Source organism: Plectropomus leopardus, chromosome 15 (assembly GCF_008729295.1).
Source record: "Plectropomus leopardus isolate mb chromosome 15, YSFRI_Pleo_2.0, whole genome shotgun sequence".
Classification (NCBI taxonomy): domain Eukaryota; kingdom Metazoa; phylum Chordata; class Actinopteri; order Perciformes; family Serranidae; genus Plectropomus; species Plectropomus leopardus.
Genome location: NC_056477.1, coordinates 27,862,991 through 27,875,950, shown reverse-complemented (window position 1 = coordinate 27,875,950; position 12,960 = coordinate 27,862,991).

Sequence of the window (12,960 nt, the reverse complement as noted above, 5' to 3'; positions counted from 1 at the left end):
AGCGCACTAGTGCTCCTTATATAACGTTATTTCTGCATTTTTATTTCTGATGCTGTCCTTCAGTGTTTCATGCATACATGACCAGTTCCGTCCAGCTGCATTCCCCTGTTCATGTTGCATGTGGATGTGCCCGGTGCTGTCCACCGGCGTATAATAACAACGCCACCAGTTATGTCCAAACGCATTCAGCCGTGTCCAGTTGGTGGCTTTTGGCGTCACGCTCATACGCTTGAAGCACTGGCAGAGTGGACGTATTTGACGAGTTCAGTCTGAGAACGGACTGGGAACATGTAATGGTCCCTGGGACTGCAGAGTCCATCTGAGAAGCACTTTTCTACACTATAGCATAACAAAGAAGTCACAAAGATCATGGCCCATGTAGCCAGAACAACATTACTAATTTCTCAATCAATTATTTATATAATTTGTCAGGCAAAAACAGTTTTTTTGAATCACATCCCATAAAGGACTGTAATCCAAAGGATGGCTGAAAGAATTGGAGTAAGGAAATCTAATAAATATTGCGGTCTTTATATGTTTCACATGAGGAAAGCACTAGACCTCAAACCAATCCAAAAGAACTACTTCACAGTCACCAGTAGAAGCTACTGCTTTACTGGGCAGTTCTAAACTTTATATGTGTCCAAGAACGTGACAATGGAACAAAACTGGGTTAAAGAAAACCATAGCGCCCATTTTAATTTTCCTGGTGAAAAAAGGGTTCAAAATAAAAGAAATACACACATTAACAAAGTAATTCATGAGCTGAGGCCTCCATAACAGCAGTGGTGGGCTGCCTTATGAATCGATGGCTCAGTGCAGCAAACACAAAGGATTTCTTTAAAACTTTTTTTTTTTTAATAGTAATAACCCCTCATAATCTTCTGTAGGGAGGCACGTTCAGAAACCCATGTGCAAAAGATTGCTCCCAGACACACAGATGCACACAGTTTATGGGCCTATATGTCTACACAAACACACACAAATACGACCCCTACTAAACACACAGTGTATTGTGTGTTGTGTACAAGCACTGTGTCGAGCCTGCAGCAGTTCTTCCACTGAATGTTATCTGCTCTTATCTGTATGTGTGACTGGCCCGGTAACACTGGGTCTGCTTCCTACACCTTATCACAGGGACAGGCAGCAACCCCCCCCCGGACACACACACACACACACACACACACACACATACACACAAACACACACATACACACACATATATGCACACATACCACGGCCAGGCTAAGTCAGCGGTAGAAAAGCTGCAAACTATCAAGAAAATGGCCATCTTGAGTTCACACAATAAGGAAGGTGAAGCATTGAAGATGGTGTCTTGACTGAAAAGGTAAGACGCACTTCACTTGTGCAGGAATGACATAGGTTCATATATCGCATGTTGTTGGAGGTTGTTATTTAGAAGAAGAAATGATTGGTTTCACTGCAACACTATGAAAGACGCTGTAGGTGGGAGAACTGTTCCCTTCAGATGGTCATCAAAAGGCAAATAACAAGGATCGTAAGGACAAATCAGCTACATTTTTACATTCAAGGCATAAAGAAATACTACACCTCACAGATGACCATTTTATATCAGTGTCTCAGCTCACATTATGCTGAATTTGTGAAGGAACATGTTTCTTTCATGCCTCCATGGTGAACGAAGAATCCAAAAACTGAGAAAATTACTGATGAATTTAAATTATTGGGGTGTTGTTTGTTTGGGTTGACTTTGCTGAATCTAATCTAACCCCTTTTAAACACCAATGTCACTTTGCAGAATTTCTAACTCTTAAAACGTTAAAGTCACACAAAAACACAATCTAAGTAATTGAGGCAGCAGTAGCAACAGCTCCCATGTTCAGCAAGTAAAATTACAGTTTGTCAGTGGTTGAGTGGCGTTGACAAAAAGGCCGTCTGTTTTGAAAGTGCTGAGAATCCAACTGGATACATGAGACTTGGATTACACTGCATGGGTAATGTGGGAGTTTGCAAATAGATGTTTTGAAGCTGTTGAACCCCTATGATATCAATTTGTCGAGAATTTCCTCTATTTTTTGGATTATTTGTTCACTTGTGCCATGCAAGGAAAACTTTTTTGGGGGGTTGTTTTCTACAAATTAAATGCAATACAGGGTTAATTAGTAATATACAAAAGGTCATTTTTGGGGTGGAATACTAAAACTCAGTCTGCACCAAGAACTAATGGTTTTCTCTCATCTAAGTCCCACATCTGTATTTGTGACTGGCCTGGTAAGTTTCTCAAATTTTATCGAGAAAGGGTGACATAAATTTTTACATTATTTTATGTTTACAACTTTTTTTTTCTATTTACATAGGCTTAGAGTTGAGTAGTCAGATCATGCAGATAGTTTGTAATATATTCCTTTGCCCCAATACAACTGAAATTAATGGAAATTTGTTTATGCTAGATGGACTTCGGTCTCCACCATTTTTAATCAGACTCATAACATTGGCATGCTCCAACCGAAGTGCTAATTTGATGGTCAAACAGCATCTGAACCTTTCTCCCTAAAATATCTGTATCCAACTATTTCTTTAACTTTCTGAAACTGACAACAGTCAAGGCCATTACACACAGCTACTGGCCAGGTGTGAGGAAAAAAGTTAAGTGAGTAGGGTTGTAATTCTCTGTAGCTTTCCTTTTTTTCATTGTTTACACCATCATTTCTTCCCCCTCTTATGTAAGTGCAATACTGTAAATGGCTTCCAGGAAAGATTGGCCAAAGGTGCGCACCATTATCCCCATGTTTAAACAATTATTGCGTCTTGGGTTTTCTATGCCCCACCCATGAGTGTGGCCATTCAGAACAACTATAAACACCCTGCCCTCTGACATGGGCAGATAAAGTAGCTCTTTTAGAGCATACCCCACCTTGATTCTTAAGTTCTAGTGAAAACTATTATTAAGACATATGCAAGAATGACTATTTAACTGTTTGAATAACTCAAGTTAAATTCCACTACTACAGCTACTCTACCATTACAGACCACTGTTCGAGACCATAAAAAATTAAAATTAAAAGAATTAGTTGTTTTCTTGTGAGTCATCGTTGCATTTGCAGCATCTTATTTGCCTCCAGACGTGGGTGTTTTTCAAAGACATGTTGCTTTGTTTCAGCTTGGAAAAAAGCTTTTGAAAAGCAGTTGTTTCACCGTTGTTGTTACAGAGACATTGCTACGTTTTCACAAGGGTGAGTGCCACTAAATGTGTTTTTTTAAAAAAAAAAAACAAAAAAAAACGAACCATTCACTGTGTTTCCAGCAAGGATAGTGCCATCCGTTTGTTTTTACCAAGACATCACTGCTTTACTAGCTGGGATTGTGCCAGAAAAAATACGTTTTTAAAAGCAAAAACATTATCTTTTCCTAACCATAACCAAGTGGTTTTTGTGCCTAAACCGAACCACAGCATTACTGAAATGTAAAATTTCAACTACTCTTTCAGACTACATAATAACGTACTAATGTAACGTATCTGTGGTTTGCAGAAATGTACAATGCCATATGCAAACCTTTTTATTACATAAGGCCAAAGGCAGAAATGTAAATATAGATATATAAAAACCTTGGCATGTCTATCAGCATGGTTAAATCTCACTTACAAGAAAAAAAGTACGCTGTTGTATGTTCATGTGCGCTGTTTTTTTATAACATTGCACTTACATTATGTGCATATAACATAACTTTTAACTTGTCAAATCTGTCTTATGCTCAATCCAAACATTTACGCTGTAGTTTAGATTAATTTATTAGTGGGCAATTGGCAATTTTGAGATATATACCAAGATATATACCAAGCAAGCAAACAAATAGGACAATATGCACCCTCCTTCACACAAGAAAAAATGGCAGGTTTTTTCCATAACAAACTATTTTATGTTCCTCCCTCAGTCTGCAGTTTCAATAAGGTTCATTTAAGTCCAGAAAGTTGAAAAACTGGAATTAAAATGGCACGCAATCAACTGCACTTATTCTTTCCAGACTTGTCAGACACCCTAAATATATCGAGTGAGCGACCAGTCTATATGGTTCCAAATTAAATGAAACAATGAAAAGAAATGAACTAAGAAATAATGGTAAAGGTAATGACACGATTTGGATGAGCAGGCTTAAACTTAGTCCATCTTCGGTCAGCCTAACATCACTTTGTTCACTCTCCTTCACTTTCACACACAATGTGAATGGACTCACACACACAAACACACATGTATGGAGCGCACTTGGTTGCCCCTGGTGTGCTGGAGGCGGGCAGGGCGGGGGTGGGGGGCAGCGCCTGGGGCCATATGGCAGAGACACAGACATTTACATAATGTCATATTTTATTTAATTAGCCATTCTAAATGCAATCAAAAGCTGATGAGGGCTCTGAGCTGCCTTGCTGATTGGCAACATGATAGCGCTCTGACCCCAAACACAGCCGCGCCGCATCCCAATGATGCAATATTGAAACCATCCCTGTGCTCCTACACAAACCCAATTCACAACTCAGAGTGTGTGTGTCTGAGAAAGAGAGACGGAGAGTGGGTGTGTGTGTGCATTGTTTTGTTATCGTGAGTGCATGAGAGAGCAAAGTAACTTTGTCATTTAGTAATCGAGAAGGGGTGAGAGAAAAACACTTCTGGTAAACTGACAAAGAAAGAAAACAGGAGGGAAAAAAATCAAAGAAAGGATGGAAGGACAGGTGTGAAAGAAAGAGTAGGTCAGCCAGTGTGTATCACATAGTTTGGGTTATATTAGGGCGCTCAGTTGGTGTGATGGTGCAGGTGTGTGTGTGTGCGTGTGTGTTTCTGAGAATCAGGAACTAGACCGATAGACTACTCCTTTAGGACCACCCTGCTCAGCCAAGTGTCAAACACACACACATGCACTGAAACTGCCATCCCAGAGGAGAGAAGCGTTGGTGGGTTAAGAGACCAGGTCCCCTTGAACAGGAAGGAAGGAAGCAAGGCCTAACGCCACTGTGAACACACACACACACACACACACACACACACACACACATCAGATGACTTCACAAGCTTGAATGCGCATGTAGTGTATGAACCAAAGCACACAAATTCAAGCTGGTGTTCCTGCGCACAGTCACACACATTTTGCCTCCACGCACACACACGCAGCGGTACTCTCAGCAGCAAGTCAAATAAACAGTTTGAGCAGGGCGGTCAGGTACTGCATGGTTTAACAGGGCCAAAGTGTTTTAAAGAGGCTGCTGAAAGGTGCTTAATATGGAATGGCCTTTTTTTCCCTGTTGGAATAAATCACTCTTTGTAGTCCTCAGCTCACAAAACCACCAAGGTAAAAGCATGCTCCACAATAAAGTACAGAAAATTAGACCCGGTGCAGTCAGCTGTCCATACAGCTGAAGATTAGATTTAATTAGTCTAACAGATTTTGCATAGTTAAATTAACAGATTTTATGCATTTTTTATTATTACACCTTTTTGACTGAGCTGAGTCTTTTAAGTATAAATTGTGATCAAGACACAGCCGACATGTTACCTCACGACCGCACATATTGGAGCAATATAGTACATTCAGAACATTGCTTTTATGCACAAACAGAGCTTGCCGTACACTTAACGGACTCCCCCAAGTGTGCTCATAAATGACAATGAAAGAAAGATTGGTGTGTTTTCTAGCAGCAGCAGCACAAACTTAATTCAAGTGGACAAGCAAGCACGGAAAATAGAAGGTAATCAAACGGAGAGCCTATATTTTTGAACATCTTGTGAAAGGTGTTCAGATGTAAAACACCCTAAATAAAATTAATTTCTGAAAGTGGACCAGTGGTTTCTGTATAGGCTCACGTAAACACAACTACTTAATGAATGCATAGAATCTTGCCTTAAGTCATGAGGATAAAACAACTGCATTGAGTGGTAAATGCCACATCATTTAAGTGGTGTGTCACATGGCAACTTCATTTTAAACACCAATGACTCGTGATTTTGCTTGGACTTTGTGACTTGGAAGACCTCAAATCTTCCATAGTTATAAAGACTTGCAGAAAGATCATTTGTTTTTATGTCAATGGAGGTTGAGTCATTTTTGTGCGAGCAAGGAGGACAGTCGCATTTTACAGTGAGGAAAGACATATGATTTGTCTGGGACTTCAAACACAAAGTAAACAAAGGAGCAGACAAGTCTGTCCTTTCTCCTCGCCTCTGAGAATTGCCTTATCAGTAAACCACACCACACCCTGTCTGCTGTACACTGTGCCATGGTGACCAACACACACTGACATACATGACCATGATGACCCCAGTGTTAACCCTATACCCTCCAGGTCGTCTATGTTGTACTATGGCTTAGTGGAACACTTTTTTCTTTACAAATGACAATAAAATATCTATTTAATAGGCAGAAAAATGTACTGAGAAGAAAAGTGACAGGATAAATTTGAATTTATGGAATCAAAGTCTTTCTAGCTAGGCAGAAATATAGAAACAAAAAGAGAGAAATCTTATGGTTTATGGCAACACCCATCCAGCAGCGATATGCAGGATAGCTGGGCTTATTTGTAGAACAAAGATGAACATGTTCCCATCATTTTCAAGCCACTTGCCACAAGAGATGACAGTATACTGCAGTTTGTCCAATATCAATGTTCAGTAGTACTGTTTGGACAAAGATGGCCAGTAGGTTATGTTTATGTTATTTTTTTGCTTCTATTGCAAACAAGACCAAGCTGGCTCTGTGAGGCTAAAGCACAGCAGTGCTTAAAGCTAAATGCAGATATTATCATGTAAACATGCTCGCCATGACAATGTTAGCATGTTAATGCAAGTATAATGTTTACCATTCCGCCCTCTTAGTTTAGTATGTTGGCATGCTGACATTTGCAAACTAGCACAACGTACAGCTAAGGTTAACGGGAAGGTCAGTAGTTTTGCAAGTATAAAGTATAGTACTACCAATCACACCAATACGCTGACTGAGTATTTGAACAATCCTCTGAAAACCATGAATTTGGGCCAATGCATTACATAGATGTTGAAATATCACTGATTAAGTGGAATCTTTGACCTGCTGAAGGCCGAATCAGGGACTTGGAATATCTGTAGCCAGTTGCATTGCAATCCATCCAATTATTGTCAAGACATTGTTTCCGTCTGAACCACAAATGTCAATCTCATAGCGGCTCTTGAAGTGATGTCAGTTAAACAAAGTCCATAGGATTCATTCTCCGAGGACACATTAATGTCTGAACAAAATTCACTGGTATTCTGTTTAATAGTTGTTGAGATATTTCAGTGTGGACCAAGTTGTTGGACTGGCAGACTAACATTGATGTCTCCACAGCTATGCCAATAGCATGGCTAAAACCAATAATTAAGATAACAACATGGATTCATGTTGTCATTCAGGTTTCTGAATCATTATGGAACCTAAAACTCTTCAGAATAAACAGATGAAATGGTTATAGATACTTGAGCACCTTGCTAAGGCAGAGTGAGACTATTTTCACTGCTAGTTTTTTACACATTTATGCAATATCCTCCCACACCACACGGCAATGATTTGTGTAGTCAGACATCTAATGAAAGAGGTCGACTCGACCAGACTGTCAACACTTATGGTGAGTTTCTCAAATACATTTTTTCAGACAACCTTGCATCTATATTGATCATTTTTCAATGTTATTTTTGATTTCACTTGTTCATTTGGAAGGGACTTTTGGGACTTGCAGCCAGAAAAATTAGTGTGACATTGGCTTGATTTAGATGTGCTCTAAAATGCAACGGGTTTGTCCTTGGCCCATGCTACACTCTTTCTGCAACTTTCATTAAATTAGTTTAGTTTTACCAAAATCCTGCTGACAGACAAACTGAAACAAACAATGTGAATTCTTTGGCATAGATAACAAGATTGGAACAGGTCAAACATAAGTTACAGTTACAGCTGGTTAATTTCACTCCAAACTTTTATCAAAACTGACACTTTTGTTGTGATTGAAATGCTTGACTGACTTTCAGTGCTATAGGCCAAGTGGTCTTTAAACTGGGTTAATTGAATGGTTTCCAGGGGGCCTTAAGGAGCTTCCAGACAGTCCCCAGTTAAATGACAAGTTGTTTAATTTCACAATGAATTAATTCATTAGAAATGTATTCCAGCTAGAGATTTGTTGTAATCACAGATGTCCTTCGCATCACTTTCATCTCCCTCTGTAAACAGTCAACACTAATATCACAATATCTCAGTCAATGTGGATGTGGTTGCTGTAATCATACTTGTGTTTTCCACTCAAGGATTGTTGGCATTGTGGATTTTCACAATCCTCTAGACTGCAGTCCACTTCTCTTTTATTCTGAGAAGCTATGGATATGTTTTAAGGTAAGTGCAAACATCACCATGGTGACATGCAAAAAAAACATACTGATGTTTAGCAAGTGTGATTTGTATAGTATTCAGCATTTTAGGTTAGCATGTACACAAGTTAAAATCTGATAGCTAGCACTAAACATAAAGTAAAGCAGACACTGATGGGGTTATCATTAGTTTTGCAATCAAAGCAAAGTATCATATAAGTTACAACTTGGATCTGATGGCGCAAGATGAAAAGTTAAGAGATCACCAAAGTTATCATCATTCTTCCTGAGGAGAATATGAATTTTTGTACTTGATTTAATGGGAATTTCACTCAAAACCACAAACGTCAACCTAATGGTGGCATTAGAAGTCTAAGAAATAATGGAAAGTCACCCACTGGGGAGCATGAACATCCATGCAAATGCAAAGGTCCAAATACTTGAGTGCTTAACAACTGACCAACCATCCATAGAACCTGTCTCTTATAGAACAAAACTGAATTTAAGCTTCATGTCAGAACTATAGTAGGCCGTATATAAGATGTCGATGTAGTCACTGTGATTTCACTTATTGGTTTGTGGACTACTGTTGGGAAGGTTGGTATTTTGGCCATTGCTGTCTTGCTGGCCATTAGAAGGAATGTGGCTTTAAGGCACTCCTGCATTGGCTTTATTTTTTAGACACGCAGATAACCTCTTGGTCAGAACATAACATCAGATATGACAATAACAGCTCATTCTTCTTGTCTGGTAGGTTTAAGTGGTTCACTAACAGACATGCTGCCTTTCACCTTTTCTGACACACACACACACACACACACACACACAGACACACATGAACACACATACCGTCTTTTAAGGTTCTGGTGGTCCCTTCTATTGTTGGCAGAACCAGCAGGGGTCTGGTCATTGTGTTTGGAGAAGGGGGTGGGAGCTGGCGGCAGTGGTGGTGGTGGTGAGGTCTGTCTGATTAGGAATTGATTCAGTCTGGGACTGAGACAGAGGTGGAAGGTCGTAGACCTGACGGTAACCCCTCCCTGCCGAGAGAGTGAATGTGTGTGTACAGATTTTATATAATTATTTATACATATTCGATGGTAGATAATATCTACTTTTTGTAATATTTGTAGCAATTCTTCTTCTTCTTCTTGATGTATATAATTTTGTTTGTGTTAGTGTGTGTGTGCATGTGTTGGTCTCGTGATGAAGAGTGTCTCATTTGGCCCAGGAGGAGGCACAGGAGGAGATGCAGGGTCACTCCAAAGGGAGAGAGGAGATCGATTGAGGAAGGTTATCCCCCACCGCCACCGCCACCGCCACCATGCCCATCACCTGCTACACACACCCAGATAACACACACATGAACAAATCCACATTCAGCATATGCTCCAGCACCCCAAAACAATTTAATTTCACACAGAAACTTTTAATATAGATCATTGCAGAAACTTTTGACTCCTAATAGATGAAAAAAAATCCCCCAAAAACGCACAGATACTCACACAAAGAGTCAGTGTCCACTCTGTTTACTGCACTATTTCTGGCAATACCTCAGGTTCCTCTGCATTGACACGTGATAGACAGGCACATTAACAAGTAAATGAATACAAAAGAGATGTAGGCACACAGTGAAGGACAAACACAGGGCAAGATGACCTCAGCGTACACACATATGCAACGCACACACAAACACAAACACACTCCAATCTAAATTACGGGTGCAAATTGGGTGAAGGGGGAGACGCAGGAGGGGGTTGGAGGCGGCTGAAATGGAAGAGCCGGACTGATCAATACTGCTGGAGATTTTCCTCTCTCCACTCGCCTCTCAATTGTCATGCTCCCTCCAAGCAATTAAAGGCTCTCTGTCTCTCCTGCTCACTCTCCCCCACATTCTCCTCTTCTTCCTTCTTTCTTTCACCTCATCCCCCTTTTTTCTGGAGCGCCGTGTCTCTCCCTGTCACTTCTCCTCAGTTTCTGTCTCAGCGACTCTCAGTATCACTATTCCACAGCAGTATACAGACACGTCTCTAATGTGCATTGCATTGCGCTAACAAGAGTTTGCACTGTAAAATAAAGGAGTTTCAGAACTGTTTTAACCCTTTCAAACCAAGAGTGACATCATTTTTCTTGGGCTGTTTTCAGACGCTCTTAACAGGTATTTAAACTTTTGAATTCTGAGCAAATTGTTGTGATTTCTTTCAAAAACATGGGAAAAAAAGAAGTTATTTAGGAACTTGGTAATGTTACACAAATTCCAAGAAATTTGTAGATTTACTTTTTTTTAAGAAGGAAAAAAGATAGGGAAAAACTATAATTCTAATTCTAACTATAATTCTAACTACATACTTAAAATTTTTACAGAATTATCAAGCACTTTTCATAGTCTTTTTTTGCCTTTTTTAACTTTCTTTTTCTTTTTGTTTTGTTTGCTTGTTTTTGTGTTTTTAAACTAATTTTCAGGTAATTTTCTTGTACTTTTTACTTATTTTTTGCTCATTTAAGGCTTTAAGGCTTTCTTTGCTTGCTCATTGCCTTTTTGACAGAAATCAAGCCCAATTTGCTCAAATTTAGGATTAATTTAGGATTTCCTTGCTTAAGATAAATTCATTAAAGGGTATTTCTATGCTGGTAAAAGGGGTGCATGTTGTGCAGCAACACCACATGTTTTGCGCCTAAGTAGGTTACAAAATGCCTGAAAAAAAGTGTTTGCAAATCCTGACCCGGCCCTCAGTGCTACTGTATTTACCCAACACCTGCACTTAACAGCAGCTATAAATTAAAATAAAACCATGACCGGGCAATGTGACCAGCTCATGAAAAATTGTTCCTTGACGGAGCATTCTGCAGGACACAAGAGATGCATACAGCTTTTAGAAGAAGAGTATTTTCATTCGAATCCAGATAGATTAAAAGGTTCAGTAGGATCAAAAGAACCTAGTTTGTAAGACGTACCATCCGATCCTCAAACTGTTTCTAGCTATTCCCAAAGGTCACTTAACCCTTTGAAACCTGGAGCGACATCACTTTACTTGTGCGGCTTTCAGATGCCTTTTGCAAGTTTTTAAATCTTTGCAACTTGAGTCTCATGTTTTCACGAGAAATTGTACCACTTTACTCTCTGTTCAGTTAGCAACTCGTGAGATTTCTCTTTTTTTTTTGCAAATTGCAAGATATTAGTACATTCAGATTTATTTTTTTATTTTTTATGAAAGCTGGGGGAAGGTTTTCTAACTATATTTATAATTATATAATATAATTATATAATATTATTGTTTAAAACAAAATTTTCATATCTTTTTTTGTTTGTTTTTTTAACAATTTTAAATGAATTTGCAGGTAATGTACTTGTCTTAACAATTTTTTTGCTTATTTTTAGGTCATTTCTGTTTTTTTATTGCTCATTGCCTTTCCCCATGTTTTTGAAATAAGTCAGGTCTATTTGCTCAGGTTTTTAAGGGTTAAAGATGGTGTGAAAAACCTTGGCCTCCACCCAACCTGCACCACACTTCCTCGTGTGTGATTATAGTTTCAACCCAAAACCTTATTTAAATGGGAATAACTCTGCATATAATCTGAATATGTCTCACCAAATGCTTCATAGGGTTTGACTAAGTTGCACACTAGAAAAGTGTGAGAAATACATGTGAGATTAAACAATGACGAGAGAGACAGAGACCTCCATTCATCTGACCAATGGCTGGGTGAGAATGTTGCTCCCTGTTTTGGAAAGCTCCAAAAATTGGCAGCCACCCCTGCTCACCCGAAGGATCCAGGGTTAGTCTGACAAGCACTTTTTTGTTTTTAACTGGAATAATTATTGGAGAAGAAGATAAAGTAACAACTTCTTTTTTATTTGTTGGGACTTTGCTTTATTGAGAGACATGAGAAAGATATAAAAGGGAAGAGAGAGAGAGGAGTACTTTAGCAAATGGCCCTGAGCTGGACTCAAACTCAGGCCGCGACGGTAGACTCAGCCTTAAACGGGAACACAGCCTTAATTAAGAATTACAATATGTTAATTCCACGACCGAGAAAAGTTCAATCAGTATATGTGAACTTAAGCTACTTTATCCCAAAGCCAGAAGCCAGAGAAGTAAGTCTAAAACCTGTGATCAAATGAAGTGTGGAGCTACTCCATAGACAAAGAATGGGAGGCTGATTAAGTGGACCCACAGAATGTTTGCTTTATTTTTAATACACAAATTACCTTTTCCTGTTGTAGTGTTGTCATTTATAAAACAAAAAAAAGGTTACCATATACTCAGAGCATTCCCCTGAGTTCTCTCAGTGTCATCTAGATCAGTGGTTCCCAACTGGTGGGTCACGGTCCAAAACAGGGTTACAGGTCCACTCTGAATTGACCACAAGTGACTCGTGAACGTGTCAAGTTTGTAAAAAATCACACTTTATTTTGAACTACAATGAATTTCTGCCATAGAGCTTTTTTTATTATTATTATTTTTCCTGGGTTTTTTTGTAGTTTTGTTTTTTTTTATTTAATTGTGTTCTAAGCCAATGTGTTGTTTACATTTTGTGACATAAAATTGAATATGTAGTTTTTAATCATATTTGTAGACCTTGAACTAATGACTAAGGAGAAATCTGGACCCCACTGCTAAACCAGCTG